The following is a 22314-nucleotide window of genomic DNA, read 5'->3' as shown; positions in this document are numbered from 1 at the left end:
CTTTTACAATGTTGGAAGATCATCTTGGCTCATACATAATTTTCACCCTTGTCTGGATAATTTTTTATGATAAATGCCTTTTGGTATATATTTTCAAAGCTCTGTAAACAGAGATTGGGCTAGTTTTACGTTTTAGTACAGAAAATTTTCAACATATATAAGAGGAATCAGAAAAATACGAAGACCTTCTTACCCTATGCAATTTTCCTTGCAATAATTATGGTCATACTGGCAATCTGGTTTCACCATTTCTGTCTTGTTTCACCATTACACACTTTCAATCCTCTGCCCCAAATGGATTATTTTAAAGCAAATCCCAAACATTGTATTATTTAATCTATAAATACTTCAATTTTTTTTTCCAAAAAATGAAAACTCTTAGAAATGTATTCAATTGCAACACTATTATCACGGGTTCAAAAAAACTAACAGTGATTCCTTATTTTATCAACTATCTTGGCAGTGTTCATATTTTCCCAGATTTTTCTTAGGTGTCTCTTAAAATACATACCGGAGAAGGCAATGGCACCCCACTCCAGTACTCTTGCCTGGAAAATCCCATGGACCGAGGAGCCTGGAAGGCTGCAGTCCACGGGGTCGCTGAGGGTCAGACACGACTGAGCGACTTCACTTTCACTTTTCCCTTTCATACATTGGAGAAGGAAATGGCAACCCACTCCAGTGTTCTTGCCTGGAGAATCCCAGGGATGGGGGAGCCTGGTGGGCTGCCGTCTATGGGGTCGCAGAGAGTCGGACACGACTGAAGTGACTTAGCAGTAGCAAAATACATATAGGTTGTTTGTTTGAGGGATAGAGAGATGGCATACATATTGGATGTGCTTGATGTTCTCTTGACTTTCTTTGAAACCATGAATTCCTCTTCCTTGATATCCCCACCTCCTCTGTACAATTTATCTGATAAAGAAACTAAGTTGTTTGCCCTGGGGAATTTCTCACAATCTTACCAATTTGATATTTTTTTTTAATTGGACTATAATTATTTTACAATGTTGTGCTAGTTTCTGCTGTACAACATCGTGAATCAGCCATATGTATACATATATCCCTTCCCTACTGAGCCTCCCTCCCAACCCCCAGGTCATCACAGAGCACCAGGATGGGCATATATATGTCAATACTACTGCCTCAATTTGTCCTACCCTCTCCTTTCCCACTGTGTCCATAAGCAGATTCTCTGTGTCTGTGTCTCTATTCCCGCCCTGCAAATAGGTTCATCAGTACTATTTTTGACTTGGTGTTTTTGATTTTCATTGAGGTAGAAAATATCTCCATTTATCTATTGTCACTCATTTCTCTCTCTCTTTTGGCTGTACCAATGGCTTGTGGCATCTTAGTTCCTGACCAGGAATCAAACCCTAGGCCTTAGCAGTGAAAGCATGGAGTCCTAACCACTGGGTCCCAAGAAATTCCCAAGGTTTCTCTTTTTGAACTGCCTGTATATGCCATTTAAACATGGACATTAATGGAGATCCATCCTTTCCTCATAAATCTGTAGTGGTTTATTGTGTACAAGGTTAGAAAATCTTTTTCTTATATTTGTAAATATTCTCCTAGTTTGTTTTTAACCTTTTATGATACTTGTATTTTGACAAATATTTTAAAAATTTAATAAAAAATGTTTTTAATGTATGCAATTAATTGTAATATCGTATTAATAAATATTTGCTAATAATTAACTGATCTTCATCATAGTCTGTTTCCCCAGATTTATTCTTGGGCTTCTTTTTTTATGCATCTCATGTTATCTTCACTTACTCTACCATAGTGCTCTCTCTACACTATTCATCTGCATGGTGGTGGTGGTGGTTTAGTCACTACATCATGTCTGACTCTTGTGACTCCTGGATTGCAGGGCTTCCCTGGTGGGTCAGAAGGTAAAAAATATGCCTGCAATGCAGGAGACCAGGGTTTGACCCTTGGGTCAGGAAGATCCCTTGGAGAAGGAAATGGCACCCCACTCCCTGGAAAATCCCATGAACAGAGGACCCTGATTGGTTATAGTCCATAGGGTCACAAAGAGTCAGACATGACTGAGAAACTGAGCATAGCACACACAATGACTTCCTTGGTTCATCCATAATATCATCCATATTTATTACTATAGCAAGTAAGCCAACAATGAAACAGTAGTGATGGCTTATGGCAGAAAATATTTGAAATATTGATGAATAATAGGCAAATTATAGTCACCCAAGGAAGCTCCATAGTGTTGTACCAGCTTTTTAAATTAGATGCCGAGCAAGACCTTTGCCCTTTGTAATATTCTTGCCAAAAGATCATGAAGTTTGGGGGAATTACAGCCTCATTACACCCTGAAGATTTATTTTTTAGTAATAAGTAGGCCATCTAGAAGTTAGTTTATGTGGAATAAATTTTCTTTTAAAACACAGACAAAAAATGGTCAATAAGATTCTTTTTGATAAAACAGTAACTGGGATGAAATTAGAGTCAGATTGTTTATGAAGGAATCATGTTTGGCTCATTTCTTTAATGGTTTAAGAGGTATTTGAATTAATTGAACTCATACTGTAACTTTTCTTTTGTATTAAATTGTAATTATCTGTAATTCAATGAAGTAAACATTATCAAAAATACTTTTTTAGAAGAAAACAAAGATATACTTGTAACTATCAAGCAAAATTGAGGACAAAGTTTTGATTTGGTTTGGTTTGGTAAATATCTAGTTAAGATAATTAAAGAAAAAAAAAGGTCCATGTGTAAATAGGACTAAAACTTGATAAAGCAGAAGAGTCTTAAGAAGCTTTTTAGAATTAGTTGAATTGAATCCCAACTACATGGTAATTTGGGTTGAGTGGCTGAAATTTTTGAATTTCTGTCAGTTGCTTGGCCTAATTGACTTTTCCTGTCTTCTTCAGATACCCTACTTCCTGTCTCTTGGCTGCTTGGAGCCCATTTGAAAGCCTCAAATGTTCAGATCAGAACAGCATGCCTCTGGCCTCTTTACCCAAGCAAAATTTACCTAATCCTCTGCTTCTGGTTTCCTGAGAGACTCCATTTGAATTTTTCAATGAATGGCAGGGGGTAGGAGTGGATTAATCAGATAAATTAGGCCCTGCTACAGTGTTAATGAGCTGGTGGGTTGTCCCATTCAAAGAAGATAATGAATGACTTGACCAAATTAAAATGTACTCAGATTCATGAAAAAAGTTTTTTTAATAGTAGAAATTTAAGGCAATGTGATATTCCGGTAGTGGTAAGCATTACTTTCTCAGTCATACTATGTAGACCCTGTTATGAATGGCTCTTTTCAACTACTTAGTCATTCATTGCTAGTCCTGTCTTTGAGCTTGTGAATCCAACACAATCTTAGCAGGGGGATTTACGGTCTACTGTACACATGGAAAGCAGTTCCTATTTGTTCTTACTACTGCAGAATAATTCTTTTATAAGTCTGTATGGATCTAGAGAAGGTATTAAAAATATGGGAGGGTGGGATCTCAGCTGGGTTTGAATATTAATAACCAACCAACCAATTAATTCATTTCCAGAAATACTTGATTATTTTGCAAAAATATCCTGATTCTCCTTTTAAGGAAATATAAAGCTTTTGTAAAAACCTTACTTTATATTTCCATGGTGCTTGATAACAGAAAGTGCTTTCATAAGCATTATTTAATTTGAAGTTCACAACAGGCTTGTGAGTTAGCTTGACAGAAACTCTCTCTCCCATGGAACAGATAAAAACACTAAAGTGATTTGTTCAAGTTCACCCAGCTATTTAGTGGCAGATCCTATGCCCTCAGTCCATTCTGTGTAATTCAATGTGTAAGTGCCAAGCAAGATGAAAGATCTCACAGGTAAGGTGTTCCTCAAGGGAAGATGCTTGATTTCATTTCCTCTCTTACTCCCAAAGGAAGACAGTTCTTGGTAAGAATCCTGATAGAGTTTTTGCTACCATATCTATTGGATGAAAGCAAAGAAACATTCAACTTGTGACATGGATATTTTTCTTTTTGATACTATATATACTGATATTTGGGAACATGACAATTATTGCCTTTTCTTGAATTTTCTTATCCTGGTGTTAATTCTACACTAGTCTGAGACCTCCGTAGAGTTACCTGGAAGTGAAGAATTATTATGTGAGTTAACTTGAAGTGAAGAATTATTATAATATAATAATTATTATTACTATTATTACACAAATACTTCTTAAAAATCTGTTAGGAAGAAAACAAAACAAGGTAATGCAGCAGAGAATCCTAGGGGTAGGGATAGGTAGATAGATTAGTTTTTAGACAGTCTCTTGGGAAAGTTGATATTTGACCTGAGTTCTGAATCATGAAAAGCAGGGAGAGGACTCCAGATAGATGGAGCAGTAAGCATAAAGGCTGTGAGCCATAAATAAGCTTTATGTGTTCATGAAATAGATCATTGTGACTGGGATGTAATGGGAAAGAGGGAGAATGAAAGGATTTAAGGTTGGAAAAGGAGGCAGTGGGAAGATCACATAAGGTTGGGTTTCAAGTACAATAAGCCATCACATGATTTTAAAAAAGGGATACTTGGGGAGGAAATTGTTATATGGAAACTACTTGCCCTCAGCAGTCTGTTTTTGTTCACTGAAAATACTCTTCCAGATCCTTGTGGAGTTAGGTTTTAGAATGTGGTGCCACTAGAAACTTGACCTACTTTCTCCTAGGAACCTACTTCTTCACCACCATCCATATTGGTGAACCTAGTATAGTATTCCCTGTGAATAGGATGTTTATTTCCATAGTCTAGGATATCTAAGTTCACTCTGGTGAATGTTTGTTTTTTGTTTTTTGTTTTTTTGTTTTTTTGTTTTTGTTTTTTTTTTTTAATGATAATTTCCTAAAAGCACAGTGAATCCATAAAATTGGAGGAAGGGAGGGTATACCCAGGGACAGATCAGATCAGTCGCTCAGTTGTGTCAGACTCTTTGTGACCCCATGAATCGCAGCACGCCAGGCCTCCCTGTCCATCACCAACTCCCGGAGTTCACTCAAATTCACGTCCATCGAGTCGGTAATGCAATCCAGCCATCTCATCCTCTGTCATCCCCTTCTCCTCCTGCCTGCAATCCCTCCCAGCATCAGAGTCTTTTCCCATGAGTCAACTCTTCACATGAGGTGGCCGAAGTACTGGAGTTTCAGCTTTAGCATCATTCCTTCCAAAGAACACACAGGGCTGATCTTCTTTAGAATGGACTGGTTGGATCTCCTTGCAGTCCAAGGGACTTTCAAGAGTCTTCTCCAACACCACAGTTCAAAAGCATCAATTCTTCGGCACTCAGCTTTCTTCACAGTCCAACTCTCACATCCATACATGACCACTGGAAAAACCATAGCCTTGACTAGATGGACCTTTATTGGCAAAATAATGTCTCTGCTTTTCAATATGCTATCTAGGTTGGTCTTAACTTTTCTTCCAAGGAGTGAGCGTCTTTTAATTTCATGGCTGCAGTCGCCATCTGCACTGATTTTGGAGCCCCAAAAAATTAAGTCTGATACTCTTTCCACTGTTTCCCCATCTATTTCCCATGGAGTGAGGGACCAGATGCCATGATCTTCGTTTTCTGAATGCTAAGATATAAGCCAGCTTTTTCACTCTCCTCTTTCACCTTCATCAAGAGGCTTTTTAGTTCCTCTTCACTTTCTGCCATAAGGGTGGTGTCATAGGATAAATTCTACATTATTCTTTGGCTCTAGAATTTTAATGGCAGTGATGCCATATAATTTTGGAGAACATCACAAATAAATCTTTATGAAAGAACTCTGTGAACACTTCTTTTCTAGGCTATCAGACATAGCTGCCTGCATAATGTGATATGGTTGTATCAACTCCAAACCATGTTGCTCAAACAGTTTCCATTAAGCCTTTACCTTAAGTTTAACTTTAAGTTCTAGTAGTTCATAAGCTCTTTTGCCAAAAGGGTGAAAGTGTCTAAATATCACTTAAAAATGAAAAAAAAATATGTCTTTGACTATCTTGAGATGAAAAGGTAACCTTCTCTACCATAAAGGCAATGTTTCTCCTTTCACATTCTTTAAAGATTTGCTTTGTGGTACATGAAACATTTTTTTCCCTAGAATCTAATGCCTAAGATGTACCAGGATTTCAAACACACACACACACACACACACACACACACACACACGTATAAGCACATACACCCACACATATACTTCTTTCCAATGTGCTTTCAAAGTGCTTTCTTTTGATTCAGATCATTAGCAATGGCCATGGAAAAAGTCTCTGATAGCTGGAGGGAAATGCAGTAATTTAGAAAAAAAGTTTCCTTTGGGTTTAACTCTACAGTTTAGTTTCATCTTATTTAACATTTTGGTCCACCATAGTATGACTTTTTTTTTTTTTTTTTCATAGAGTGAAAGAACAGTTTATTTCTTTTATGCTGCTGCCTTGTTATTTGCTGGTCAAAAGGAAAAAAACATGTTTTTTTTTGTTTTTTTTTTTAATCCTTCTTTTATCTTAGCCTTTGAGTGGAAGGCTTACCAAGATTGGGAATTGATAGCAGTAGGCGATTAAGAAATGTCTTTAATTCATAAATAACCCTGTAGTTACAGTTGGGCAGCCCTAGTGATGTACTAGAGTTATGCTTTTCTCACTTCTTAGATGGGTAAGGAATTTACTCACTGAGTTTCCACTTTCTACTTCAAGGATATTTTAGTTCAGGGGGATAGGATATATTGACAAGGAGAAGGGAAGGCATACTTCTTATGGAATCAATAAGCTTAGCTTAGAAAGCAGGCTGGAGAAAAACATCTTGGTAGTCAGACCAGAGCTGTCTATGAAATGAGGGAAAGTGATCAAACATTTCCTGAGTGCTGATGAATTCTGAGCACGGTACTTGGCATTTATATAGTATATATACTATACTATATATACTATATCATTCTCAAAAAGTATTTTTGTGAATAAGATATTTCTATCTTTCACTAACTGAGGCTTAACTAATTTGAAATTTGATCATACTGCTCTGTGAGTTTCAGACCTTGGATTTTAACACCAGTCTACTCATGCTATTTTCCACTGCATTATGCTTTCTTTTTTAGGGATGGTCAAGAATGCAGCAACCAGCATCTCTGTGTATTCCCTCATTTCTAATGACCAATGTCTAAATTTGGTGCTGTATATCTCCCTGAGTGTATCATGTATGGCATATCTTTGAGAACTTTAATGATATATCTTTCCTGATGGGTTAACATGGGTAGGAAGTTTAGGTCACCCTTGTGCATGTTCCTATAAACCATCCTTGATCACACATCATAGTAATAATAGTAGCTAATATTAACTGAACCCTTACCATGTGCCAGATACTATTAATTTTTGAGATATTGTTTTAGTACTCACAATAGCCACAGGAATGAGACATATAATATGTCATTAGATTTTAAGAAATGGAGATACAAATAGGTAAAGTGACTTGTTCAAGTCACAGAGGTGTTAAGTAGCAGAGTCAGAATATGAAGTTGGTTAGGCTGAAACCATAAACTATGCCCTTCCAGTGCACTATACTGCTGTTTATATGCATGATGAGGCAGGGGAGAAGACATTAAATTATAATAGAATATACCTAGCCTCAATGATTTTCATATGTTGTCTGAGAAGCATACCAATGCTTTTGATTGTATTAGCCAACTGTGCTTTCCAATTCCATACTATTTGTTTCAAACTATGCAGAGTGTGTGTGCCTACTCAGTCTCTTAGTCGTGTCTGATTCTTTGTGGCCCTGTGGACTGTAGCCCAGCAGGCTCCTCTGTCCATGGGATTTCCCAGGCAAAAATACTGGAACAGGTTGCCATTTCCTCCTCCAGGGAATCTACCAAACACAAGAATCGATCCCTGCATCTCATGTCTCCTGCACAGGCAGGTGGATTCTTTACCACTAGCGCCACCTGGGAAGCCTATGCAGAGTAAAATATTGTAATCAAATATATCAAGTCTCATATCACCAACAAATATTAATATCTGCTGAACCCCTACTATATTATTGATATCAGCCAGCATTTAGATAGGGTTAAACAGTAAATAAGAATCAACTCAATCACCATCCTAACAAACTTGCCTGGACTCTACTTTTAGTGCCAGCATAATAAACTTATACCTGCTGATATTCTAGTGAGCATGGCTTTTTAAAATCCATACTGATGGGCATACTGAAAAGAAAAAGAATATGGGTGTGTGACCCATAGTTTCATTATCTTTTCCAGTGAAGCCTATTGAACCTAGGTGACATATAAATGGACTATGAATAGTGTAACATTCCATTAAGAAGAAGAAAATAAAGTCAACCAAATCATGGAAAGTTGGGCTTAGGGAATTGTTTCATATGTCACCTAAACATCGCATTTATAGCTTAACCAGCAATCATTGATGGTACAGGTTCCATTCTTGACTAACGTCCATAAAGAATCAAAAATTGCCATATAGTGCTGGAACATTTTTAAATTTCAGACTTAACTCACTGATGCAGTAGACATAGAAAACAGCATCTGTCAGATAACTATCTAGCTATATAATGGCAGTATAACATAATAGTCAAGTATAAAGACTCTGGAGCCAGGTAGTCCAGATTTGAATTATGGTGCTCTGGTTGTGTGACTTTGGTATGTTACTTAACTTCTTTTTGCATCAATTCCCTCATTTTTAAAATGATGTTTGCCTTATCAGGTTGTTGTAAAGATTATATTAATTCATCTAAGACTTTTAAAATAATGCTTGGCATGTAGTGGGCATTGTAACTATTATGTTATTTTAATTTAGTAAAATACAGTCTTTTAAGATTTGTGTAAGAAATAAAATTATTGAGCTACTGAAATTTGTAACAGTTATTTTTTTTGTTTTCATTTTGAGGGCTTTGTGGATTTATGATCTTTGTTTCTTAATTCTTTATATAACACAGAGATGCTTAGAAATAACTAAATATTTCTGTGTTACTTTGTTATTATCGTCACTCTGACCTTAGAAAATACATTTATGTTGACAATTTTTGGTTTGTATTTTCCTATTTGTCACAGCAAGTTGAATTTTTCAGCTATTTGATATTCTTTTAGAAGACCGTGGTGTTTCCCTTTTAAATTTTACTCTGCTTTTAGAAATAAAAAGGCCTGAAGGCATAATATATTTTGGTTATGCTTAACTGGACACACTGCCTCAATGACTTCATGAATATTAACATTCATATTCAATTGAGTGTTTTTTCTTTCTCGGCTGCGACCGGCGCGCTAAGCGCAGGCGGCTGCAACCCGCGTGCTAAGCGTGGCCAAGAGGAGCCACCCCACGTCCGAGGTCAGGGGCAGAAGACGGGAGGACCCCAAGCCCAAAGGGTGGCGGCCAAGAGGAGTTACCCCATGTCCGAGGTCAGGGGCAGCGGCCGAGAGTACCAGACTGCGACGGCACAGGAACAGCCAAGAGGAGATACCACAGCGTCTGAGGTTGGGGGGCGGCCGAGAGGAGATACCCAGCGTCTGAGGTCAGGGCTGGTGACAAGAGGAGTTACCCCACATCCGAGGTCATGGGCGGAGGCCAGGAGGAGCTACCCCATGCCCCTAAGCCCGAGGCCAGGGGCGGCGGGCGGGAGGAGCTATCCCACGCCCCCACGCCTGAGGTCAGGGGTGGTGGCCGGGAGGACCAACCCCATGTCCAAGGAGCCGTGGCTGCGCAGGCACAGGAGGGCCTAGAGGAGCTATCCCATGCTGAAGGTCAGGAAGGGTGGCGGTGAGGAGATACCCCTCGTCCAAGGTAAGGAGCAATGGCTGGGCTTTGCTGGAGCAGCCGAGAAGAGATACCTCACGCCCAAGGTAAGAGAAACCCAAGTAAGATGGTAGGTGTTGCAAGAGAGCATCAGAGGGCAAACACACTGAAACCATACTCACATAAACCTAGTAAATCTAATCACACTAGGACCACAGCCTTGTCTAACTCAATGAAACTAAGCCATGCCCGTGGGGCAACCCAAGATGGGTGCGTCATGGTGGAGAGATCTGACAGAATGTGGTCCGCTGGAGAAGGGAATGGCAAACCACTTCAGTATTCTTGCCTTGAGAACCCCATGAACACTATGAAAAGACAAAATGATAGGATACTGAAAGAGGAACTCCCCAGGTCAGTAGGTGCCCAATATGCTACTGGAGATCAGTGGAGAAATAACTCCAGAAAGAATGAAAGGATGGAGCCAAAGCAAAAAGAATACCCAGCTGTGGATGTGACTGGTGATAGAAGCAAGGTCCGATGCTGTAAAGAGCAACATTGCATAGGAACCTGGAATGTCAGGTCCATGAATCAAGGCAAATTGGAAGTGGCCAAACAAGAGATGGCAAGAGTGAACGTCGACATTCTAGGAATCAGTGAACTGAAATGGATTGGAATGGGTGAATTTAACTCAGATGACCATTATATCTACTACTGTGGGCAGGAATCCCTCAGAAGAAATGGAGTAGCCATCATGGTCAACAAAAGAGTTCGAAATGCAGTACTTGGATACAATCTCAAAAACAACAGAATGATCTCTGTTCATTTCCAAGGCAAACCATTCAATATCACAATAATCCAAGTCTATGCCCCAACCAGTAACGCTGAAGAAGCTGAAGTTGAACGGTTCTATGAAGACCTACAAGACCTTTTAGAACTAACACCCCAAAAAGATGTCCTTTTCATCATAGGGGACTGGAATGCAAAAGTAGGAAGTCAAGAAACACCTGGGGTAACAGGCAAATTTGGCCTTGGAATACAGAATGAAGCAGGGCAAAGACTAATAGAGTTTTGCCAAGTTAATGCACTGGTCATAATAAACACCCTCTTCCAACAACACAAGAGAAGACTCTATACATGGACATCACCAGATGGTCAACACCGAAATCACTTTGATTATATTCTTTGCAGCCAAAGATGGAGAAGCTCTATATAGTCAGCAAAAACAAGACCAGGAGCTGACTGTGGCTCAGACCATGAACTCCTTATTGCCAAATTCAGACTTAAATTGAAGAAAGTAGGGAAACCCACTAGACCATTCAGGTATGACCTAACCCAAATCCCTTATGATTATACAGTGGAAGTGAGAAATAGATTTAATGGCCTAGATCTGATAGAGTGCCTGATGAACTATGGAATGAGGTTCGTGACATTGTACAGGAGACAGGGATCAAGACCATCCTCATGGAAAAGAAAGGCAAAAAACAAAATGGTTGTCTGGGGAGGCCTTACAAATAGCTGTGAAAAGAAGAGAAGTGAAAAGCAAAGGAGAAAACGGAAGGTATAAGCATCTGAATGCTGAGTTCCAAGGAAGAGCAAGAAGAGATAAGAAAGCCTTCTTCAGTGATCAATGCAAAGAAATAGAGGAAAATAACAGAATGGGAAAGACTAGAGCTCTCTTCAAGAAAATCAGAGATACCAAGGGAACATTTCATGCAAAGATGGACTCGATAAAGGACAGAAATGTTATGGACCTAACAGAAGCAGAAGGTATGAAGAAGAGATGGCAAGAATACACAAAAGAACTGTACAAAAAAATCTTCATGACCCAGATAATCACGATGGTGTGATCACTCACCTAGAGCCAGACGTCCTGGAATGTGAAGTCAAGTGGGCCTTAGAAAGCATCACTACGAACAAAGTTAGTGGAGGTGATACAATTCCAGTTGAGCTATTCCAAATCCTGAAAGATGATGCTGTGAAAGTGCTGCAATCAATATGCCAGCAAATTTGGAAAACTCAGCAGTAGCCACAGGACTGGAAAAGGTAAGTTTTCATTCCAATCCCAAAGAAAGGCAATGCCAAAGAATGTTCAAACTACCACGCAATTGCACTCATCTCACAGGCTAGTAAAGTAATGCTTAAAATTCTCCAAGCCAGGCTTCAGCAATATGTGAACTGTGAACTTCCTTATGTTCAAGCTGGTTTTAGAAAAGGCAGAGGAGCCAGTGATCAAATTTCCAACATCCTCTGGATCATGGAAAAAGCAAGAGAGTTCCAGAAAACATCTACTTCTGCTTTATTGACTATGCCAAAGCCTTTGACTGTGTGGATCACAATAAACTGTGGAAAAAGAGATGGGAATACCAGATCACCTGATCTGCCTCTTGAGAAATTTGTATGCAGGTCAGGAAGCAACAGTTAGAACCAGGCATGGAAGAACAGACTGGTTCCAAATAGGAAAAGGAGTTCTTCAAGGCTGTATATTGTCACCCTGTTTACTTAACTTCTATGCAGAATACATCATGAGAAATGCTGGACTGGAAGAAACACAAGCTGGAATCAAGATTGCCGGGAGAAATATCAATAACCTCAGATATGCAGATGACACCACCCTTATGGCAGAAAGTGAAGAGGAACTAAAAAGCCTCTTGATGAAGGTGAAAGTGGAGAGTGAAAAAGTTGGCTTAAAGCTCAACATTCAGAAATCGAAGATCATGGCATCCAGTCCCATCACTTCATGGGAAATAGATGGGGAAACAGTGGAAACAGTGTCAGACTTTATTTGGGGGGCTCCAAAATCACTGCAGATGGTGACTGCAGCCATGTAATTAAAAGACGTTTACTCCTTGGAAGGAAAGTTATGACCAACCTAGATAGCATACTGAAAAGCAGAGAGATTACTTTGCCAACAAAGGTCCATCTAGTTAAGCCTATGATTTTTCCTGTGATCATGTATGGATGTGAGAGTTGGACTGTGAAGAAGGCTGATCGCCAAAGAATTGATGCTTTTGACCTGTGGTGTTGGAGAAGACTCTTGAGAGTCCCTTGGACTGCAAGGAGATCCATCCAGTCCCTTCTGAAGGAGATCAGCCCTGGGATTTCTTTGGAAGTAATGATGCTGAAGCTGAAACTCCAGTACTTTGGTCACCTCATTCGAAGAGTTGACTCATTGGAAAAGACTGTGATGCTGGGAGGGATTGGAGGCAAGAGGAGAAGGGGACAACAGAGGATGAGATGGCTGGATGGCATCACTGACTCCATGGACGTGAGTCTGTGTGAACTCCGGGAGTTGGTGATGGACAGGGAGGCCTGGCGTGCTGCGATTCATGGAGTCACAAAGAGTCGGACATGACTGAGCGACTGATCTGATCTGATGACTCTGTTACCATTAACTGCAACTGTGGGTCTTTTATGTTTATCTCCAAGATGAAACCTTTTTTATTGAGAGCAGAAGGGCTAGTGAATTTTGTATGAGGGAATAATATCAATAAAATTGGCAAAGAATGACTACATGAAGAGTCAGAAAATTTTAATTTGGTAAAGCGGGAACATGTTGCTGCTGAGAAACAGTCTGGTTAATTAAAAGCATACCAGCCCTTGATTATATCTCTAATACTTTTTGATTAACTGCTCTACAAAAATGAGCTTTATTATGTTCAGCCTAGAGGAACAGATTAGCACTGCTGTTTTTGTCCTAGTATGCATGTATGGTTTATTAGCCCTGAGAGGCTGTAGTCCAACCTGTGAGCTAGCTGTTTCTTGTCCTTTGAACTGAAAGCACTAGAAACAATTCACCTATCCCTGAATATTTTGGCTTGGCTAAGTGAATGGTCTTTAAAGTTTCTTCTCCACACAGGTGGTCAAACTCTAATCAACATTCTGGAAACACTGCTATAATTAACACTCAACCTGATTTCCCTTGATTTTGAAGAGGCTGATTATAACTTGCAACTTTTCATCTTATTGAATTGATGTTCTTGAATATCTAATGAAATGTATCGATTTTGCTTAGATACATGACCACTTTGATTCACTACTAATCATTTGCCTTCTTGGTAGTGGAGCAATGAGTACAAGGCATCCATGTGCTTTGTTGCAATGTTTCATTACTGAGCAGAAGGAAATAGGAAATAAGACATATGTTCTGAGCAGTGATGTGCAAGATGAGCTTCAGCTAGCAAAAAGTATTTAGGAAAGCTAGGTTTCCATTGCTAATCTTAGCAGTGCATTTATTAGGTAGGTTAAAACCCAGGTGCCATTAGACGAGCAGAGATAGTTTGACGTTATAAAACATCTACTCTTCTGTCTATCATTGCTCTCATAGTCATAATGATAGTTGAAGCTTACAGATATTTCTAGTCCATAGAAGATTTCTACTTTTCTTTTTTTTTTAAAACCTTATTGAGATATAATTCACACGCTATACACTGTATCCTTTAAAAATTTCAGTTCAGTTCAGTCACTCAGTTGTGTCCAACTCTTTGCGACCCTGTGGACTGCAGCCAGGCCTGCCTGTCTATCACCAACTCCTGGAGTTTATGCAAACTCATGTCCATTGAGTTGGTGATGCCATACAACAATTTCATCCTTTTTGTCCCCTTCTCCTTCCACATTCAATCTTTTTGAGCATCAGGGTCTTTTCAGAAGAGTCAGCTCTTTGCATCAGGTGGCCAAAATATTGGAGTTTCAGCTTCAACATCAGCCCTACCAATGAACACTCAGGACTCATCTCCTTTAGGATGGACTACATGTAGAACATGTAGGTTTGGGTCAATGTCTTTGCTGGTTGAGAAATGCAAAATTGAACTATTTCCCTGATGACATTTTACTATCTTTAATTTACAGAAGCATGTTTTGCTTGTGTTCCATGTTGTCCTTTTATTTTATTTTTTTAATATAAATTTATTTATTTTAATTGGAGGTTAATTACTTTACAATATTGTATTGGTTTTGCCATACATCAACATGATTCTGCCACAGGTATACACGTGTTCCCCATCCCGAAACCCCCTCATTCCTCCCTCCCCGTACCATCCCTCTGGGTCATCCCAGTGAACCAGCCCCAAGCAATCAGTATCAGTCATCGAACTTGGACAGGCAATTTGTTTCATATATGATATTATACATGTTTCAATGCCATTCTTCCAAATCATCCCACCCTCTCCCTCTCCCACAGAGTCCAAAAGACTGTTCTGTACATCTGTGTCTCTTTTGCTGACTCACATACAGGGTTATCATTACCATCTTTCTAAATTCAATATATATGCATTGCTACTGCTGCTAAGTCACTTCAGTCGTGTCCAAATCTGTACGACCCCATAGACGGCAGCCCACCAAGCTCCCCCGTCCCTGGGATTCTCCAGGCAAGAACATTGGAGTGGGTTGCCATTTCCTTCTCCAATGCATGAAAAGTGAAAAGTGAAAGTGAAGTCGCTCAGTCGTGTCCGACTCTTCGCGACCCCATGGACTGCAGCCTACCAGGCTCCTCCATCCATGGGATTTTCCAGGCAAGAGTACTGGAGTGGGGTGCCATATATGCATTAGTATACTATATTGGTGTTTTTCTTTCAGGGTTACTTCACTCTGTATAATAGGCTACAGATTCATCCACCTCATTAGAACTGATTCAAATGTATTCTTTTGCATGGCCGAGTAATACTCCATAGTGTATATGTACCACAGCTTTCTTATCCATTCATCTGCTGATGGACATCTAGGTTGCTTCCATGTCCTGGCTATTATAAACAGTGCTGCAATGAACATTGGGGTACATGTGCCTCTTTCAATTCTGGTTTCCCCAGTGTGTATGCCCAGCAGTGGAATTGTAACTAAAGAAACTAGAGACCTATGTATAGAAAACTATAAAACACTGGTGAAAGAAATCAAAGAGGACACTAATAGATGGAGAAATATACCATGTTCATGGATTAGAAGAACCAATATAGTGAAAATGAGTAGACTACCCAAAGCAATAAATAGATTCAATGCAATCTCTATCAAGCTAACAACGGTATTTTTCACAGAGCTAGAACAAATAATTTCACAATTTGTATGGAAATACAAAAAACCTCGAAGAGCCAAAGCAATCTTGAAAAAGAAGAATGGAACTGGAGGAATCAACCTACCTGACTTCAGGCTCTACTACAAAGCCACAGTCATCAAGACAGTATGGAACTTTCACAAAAACAGAAATATAGATCAATGGAACAAAACAGAAAGCCCAGAGATAAATCCATGCACCTATGGACACTTTATCTTTAACAAAGAGGCAAGAATATACAATGGATTAAAGACAATCTCTTTAACAAGTGGTGCTGGGAAAACTGGTCAACCACATGTAAACGAATGAAACTAGAATACTTTCTAACACCATACACAAAAATAAACTCAAAATGGATTAAAGATCTAAACATAAGACCAGAAACTGTAAAATTTCTAGAGGAGAACATAGGCAAAACACCCTCCCACGTAAATCCTCTATGACCCACCTCCAAGAATATTGGAAATAAAAGCAAAAATAAACAAATGGGACCTAATTAAACTTAAAAGCTTCTACACAACTAAGGAAACCATAAACAAGGTGAAAAGACAGGCTTCAGAATGGGAGAAAATAATAGTAAATGAAGCAACTGACAAACAACTAATCTCAAAAATATACAAGCAGCACCTGCAGATCGATTCCAGAAAAATAAATGACCCAATCAAAAAAATGGTCAAAGAACTAAATATACATTTCTCCAAAGAAGACATACAGATGGCTAACAAACACATCAAAAGATGCTCAACATCACTACTTATCAGTTCAGATCAGTCACTCAGTTGTGTCCGACTCTTTGCATCCCCATGAATCGCAGCACGCCAGGCCTCCCTGTCCATCACCAACTCCCGGAGTTCACTCAGACTCATGTCCATCGAGTCAGTGATGCCATCCAGCCATCTCATCCTCTGTCGTCCCCTTCTCCTCCTGCCCCCAATCCCTCCCAGCATCAGAGTCTTTTCCAATGAGTCAACACTTCGCATAACGTGACCAAAGTACTGGAGTTTCAGCTTTAGCGTCATTCCTTCTAAAGCAATCCCAGGGCTGATCTCCTTCAGAATGGACTGGTTCGATCTCCTTGCAGTCCAAAGGACTCTAAAGAGTCTTCTCCATCACCACAGTTCAAATGCATCAATTCTTCGGTGCTCAGCTTTCTTCACAGTCCAACTCTCACATCCATACATGACCACTGGAAAAACCATAGCCTTGACTAGATGGACCCATGTTGGCAAAGTAATGTCTCTGCTTTTCAATATGCTATCTAGGTTGGTCATAACTTTCCTTCCAAGGAGTAAGCGTCTTTTAATTTCATGGCTGCAGTCACCATGTGCAGTGATTTTGGAGCCCCCCCAAAAATAAAGTCTGACACTGTCTCCACTGTTTCCCCATCTATTTCCCATGAAGTGATGGGACCAGATGCCATGATCTTCATTTTCTGAATGTCGAGTTTTAAGCCAACTTTTTCACTTTCCTCTTTCACCTTCATCAAGAGGCTTTTTAGTTCCTCTTCACTTTCTGCCATAAGGGTGGTGTCATCTGCATATCTGAGGTTATTGATATCTCTCCCAGCAATCTTGATTCCAGCTTGTGCTTCTTCCAGCCCAGCGTTTCTCATGATGTACTCTGCATATAAGTTAAATAAGCAGGGTGACAATATACAGCCTTGACGTACTCCTTTTCTTATTTGGAACCAGTCTGTTGTTCCATGTCCAGTTGTATCTGTTGCTTCATGACCTTCATACAAATTTCTCAAGAGGCCGGTCAGGTGGTCTGGTATTCCCATCTCTTTCAGAATTTTCCACACTTTATTGTGATCCACACAGTCAAAGGCTTTGGCATAGTCAGTAAAGCAGAAATAGATGTTTCTCTGGAACCATCTTGCTTTTTCAATGATCCAGTGAATGTTGGCAAATTGGTTTCTGGTTCCTCTGCCTTTTCTAAAGCCAGCTTGAACAACTGGAAGTTCACAGTTCACATATTGCTGAATCCTGTCTTGGAGAATTTTGAGCATTACTTTACTAGTGTGTGAGATGAGTGCAATTGTGTGGTAGTTTGGGCATTTTTTGCTATTGCCTTTCTTTGGGATTGGAATGAAAACTGACCTTTTCCAGTCCTGTGGCCACCTTATCAGATAAATGCAAATCAAAACCACAATGAGGTACCATTTCACACCAGTCAGAATGTCTGTGATACAAAATTCTACAAGCAATAAATGTTGGAGAGGGTGTGGAGAAATGGAAACCCTCTTACACTGTTGGTGGGAATGCAAACTAGTACAGCCACTATGGAGAACAGTGTGGAGATTCCATGTTGTCCTTTTAAAATTAATTTTTAATTTACTTAGATTTATATGCTATAGGGAAATAGTATAGCATGCAATTAAGAGAAATGGCCCAAAATCTCTGGACACATTGTAATATGTTGTATATTTCACCTAGTTTTAAAAATAATTTTCCTAATGGTAAATATAATCTACATGGCCAGTGTGGAAAATTTATTAAACATAAAAAAGTATATAGAAATGAAAGAAAAAAATCATATCTCACCCCTCAGAGATATAACTTTCTCAAAAAATTCCTTTTGGTCTTTTTTATTTATTTTTAAAGGAATATATTCTAAACATATAGGAAAATATGGAGAATAACATTACAACTATCCATATGTTCAACCACCTTGCTGTTACAAATGTTAACAATTTGCCATGAACATCACATCTTGTTTAAAAAAAAATGTCATTTAACCAAAGAGATTAACAGCATACTCCAAACTATTTCTGCCCCTTCTCTACTATGTAAGTGCCATCTTGAAGTTGATTTCCATCTTTGCTGTATTTTTATACATTTACTATATATTTATGTATTCATGTGCATGTGTGTCCTCAGTCATGTCCGCCCCCATGCTCCTGGTAGCTCATGAGACTCCTCTGTGCATGGAATGCTCCAGGCAAGAATACTGCATTAGGTTGCCATGACCTCCTCCAAGGATCTTGACCCAGGGATTGAAACCCTGTTTCTTACATCTCCTGCATTGGCGATACCTGGGAAGAGTTTTACTTCTAGCAATACCTGGGAAGAGCGAATCACATCCATGTGTAAACCCTTTCAAGCCATGTAGAGACACACATAGAGGCTTTGAAGCTACTATAACGTTCTTGGGGCATTGAGCAAAAGCACGGAGGGGCAAGTTGTGCCAGCATGCAGTGAATGAGGGAAGATGAGGTTGGAGAGGTACAGGCCACTGGGTTGGAAACTAAAGATGATCTCCATTAGACCTTTCTGTTATAATTGTTTTTCCTGATTGCATTTTTAATGGATGGGCTGAATCTGTTGAAACATTCCAGATTAAAATGGCCATCAACTGTCTCATGAATTATATGGTATTATTATCATCAATTGTTCAGCCAAGAAAATAGAAAAGCAACTCACATCATAAGAGAAGGAGGCTGGTTCTCAGGTCTTTGTGCTATATGATCTCATTCTACTAAGCCATGAAAGATTAAGCTAGTAGTCATTCAACATTAATGTGCATAATAGTTGTCTATGGTGTTTAACATGAAAATTACTGAGCCCTATTTGGAGACTGAGATTTAGTAGATCTGTGGGACCTTCAAGGAATCTGCATTTTGGCAAGAGCCATCATCCCACCTCATGCTATCTTATCTAATCCTTTTATTCCAGGAACTACATATTGACAAAATCAAACTATGCCAGCATGCCAAGTTTGAGTCCAGAAGTTTTATATAGAAGATATAGAGTCAGTGGTAAGGCAAGATCCAAGCAAATAGTGAGATGGCATAGAGGAATGAAATAGTGGCAGATATTATCTTATTGGGCTCCAAAATTATTTAACACTGCCAGGGAGAAGAAAAGGAATGTTAGAAAGTACCCCAAGCATTCTGAAGGTCAGTTAGAATCCATTGAGATTTGTGGTCAACCATTGAGAGGCTGCCACTCCAGTACTCTTGCCCTGCAAATCCCATGGATGGAGGAGCCTGGTAGGCTGCAGTCCATGGGGTCGCTAGGAGTTGGACACGACTGAGTGACTTCACTTTCATTTTTCACTTTCATGCATTGGAGAAGGAAATGGCAACCCACTCCAATGTTCTTGCCTGGAGAATCCCAGGGACGGGGGAGCCTGGTGGGCTGCCGTCTATGGGGTCACACGGAGTCAGACACAACTGAAGCAACTTAGCAGCAGCAGCAGCATTGAGAGGCTGAGCTTCAGAGGGTAAAAATCCAGTCCTGGTGCATAGAAATGCAGCCCTTGAAAGGTAGAGGCACAAAGGACTGAGAGTCAAGCTCACTAGGGACAGATGAAGTCAGCAGAGTGACCTGGAGCTGAGTCAAAGATCTTTTGAACTAGGAGCTCAAGTAGGACTGAGTTGTTTTGAGAAGAAAAATAAACCTTCCTGATGGGATTAGAAGCGGCTGGGATGGGGAACAGGCAAGCTAAGCAAAATGATTCATTTGATTTCTCTTAATGTTTGAGTATGAGTTGAAATCACGATTTTGACTTTTTAAATCATTAATTTTTCTGCTGGAAGGGGAAAATAAGGAAGGAAAATATTTTTTCTTGATTGAAATTTGTAGTTGGTTTCATGTAAGCTATTATATTAATATGCTAGATCCTGTTTCAGCAATTGTCTTTGTTCCTTTTCTTTTTATTTGCTGGGCTTTGGGTGGATAAATGGATCAAACAGTGAACAATGCTTTGAGATCTTTTATTTTGATACAGCCTACACTGCGCCATTTGGCATTCTAAAGATAAGGATTCTTTTTTTTCACCCTTATGAATGTGAGGCAGTCTTTACCCCTCCTCCCCTTGTAACTCTTCTCTCTGAAATTTTATTCTTTTTATCTCATTGTAACTCCCTGTTTCTTTCAGTTTATTTAAAAATTTTCATTGTGAAAAATATTGTAATATGTTTAGCATACTCTATGAAAATGAAAAATAAAATTGAATGTTCAGGAAATGACATTAGATAATGCTTATAATGTAGTTATATGCTTATCAAATCTGATAACTAAAAGCTAGAGGTGTTCAAGGGCCAACAAAAGTAATTTGTAACTAGTTTCGGAGTCTTTTTATTGGTGTTAGTTTTTCTGTTGTTGCTTCTTTGAATTGTCAGCTGCAGAGAGTCCCTTTGAAACAGATCCAGGCTATTGTACAATGCAACACTTTCATGAGAATAATAACCAAATTGACCTTCCCTTGAGTTCCCTTAGTTTATTCTTATTTCTAGTCAGGTCGAATTTAATATTCACAACCTAAATTTTTTTCAGGATCTTATCTTTAACATAAGTACTATAGAGATTATCATGATCAATCAGATTTTTCAAATTATGCCCATGGGCAAATTCCAACACTGAGAATTGTTTTTCATTCAGTTTTAATGAGAAAATCATGAAAGAATGTCTTAAATAATGAGATTTTACCAAAATAAAGTGAATAGGATCCGGGGTGAAAATCTAAATGTAAAAATCAATAGTCTTGTGCTTTCTCCCAGAGAATGACTTAGATGTCCCTTAGTACTCATGCTGCTGCGACTGCAGATTCCTTATTTAATTGTAGGATTATTAAATGGGCATGAAGCCAGGTCAGTGCAGGATCTCAGTTGGCAAAGAACAGGGGAGAGACCTCTTTTGGTTAGTAGATTGCTCCTTCCTTTGTTTCCTCTTTTCCAGAGGTAGCTACTGCAGCCAAGGATTTTTGACCTATTTGCTGTAGTACCAAAGGACTGTGCCAGTAATAAAATCTACCATCTTTAGTTCTTCCTTTGTTTCTAATTTTAATGACTGTCACTGCATAATAGTTGTGGGTTCCCAGGCAACTATTACTCTCCACTAGAAAAAATGAACTGAATAATAACCCTATCTCCCAAGATTCAATAATTAGATTTCATAATCCCAAGAAAAGATGTAGGCTATTTATATCTATTACTTTATCAACTTTGATCTGTTATAATTTACATACAATAAAATGGCACACATTTTATAGCTTAATGTGTTTTGACAAATGTATTCACCCATGTCACTACCATCCCAGTTATAATAGAGAACATTCCCATCACCTCTAAACTTCCCTCAAGGTGTTTTGTAGTCAATCCTCCATCTCTTGCCCCAGGCAACAACATATTTACCTTGTAACATTCTAGATTAATTTTACCTCTTTGAGGTCACAATACAAGTGGGAATCATATAGTGTGTACTCTGGCATCTAGCTTCTTTCACTCAGCATAGTGTTTTTGGAGCATTATCCATATTGTTGCATGTATTCGTAGCTCATCCTTTTTTTTTTTTTTTTTTTTTTTTTTTTTAATGCTGAATAGTATACCATTGTATATGGCTAGGTGTGTGCATGCTAAGTTGCTTCACTCCTGTCTGCCTCTTTGGGACCCTCTGGACTGTAGCTCTCCAGGCTCCTATGTCCATAGGATTCTCTAAGCAAGTATAGTAGAGTGAGTTGCCATGTTCTCTTCCAGGAGATCTTCCTGACTCAGGGATCGAACTGGCATCTTTTATGTCTCCTGCATTGTCAGGTGGGTTCTTTACCACTAG

The sequence above is a fragment of the Bubalus bubalis genome, chromosome X, assembly GCF_019923935.1.
Source record: "Bubalus bubalis isolate 160015118507 breed Murrah chromosome X, NDDB_SH_1, whole genome shotgun sequence".
NCBI classification, from domain to species: Eukaryota; Metazoa; Chordata; class Mammalia; order Artiodactyla; family Bovidae; genus Bubalus; species Bubalus bubalis.
This window is presented reverse-complemented; position numbering follows the sequence as displayed.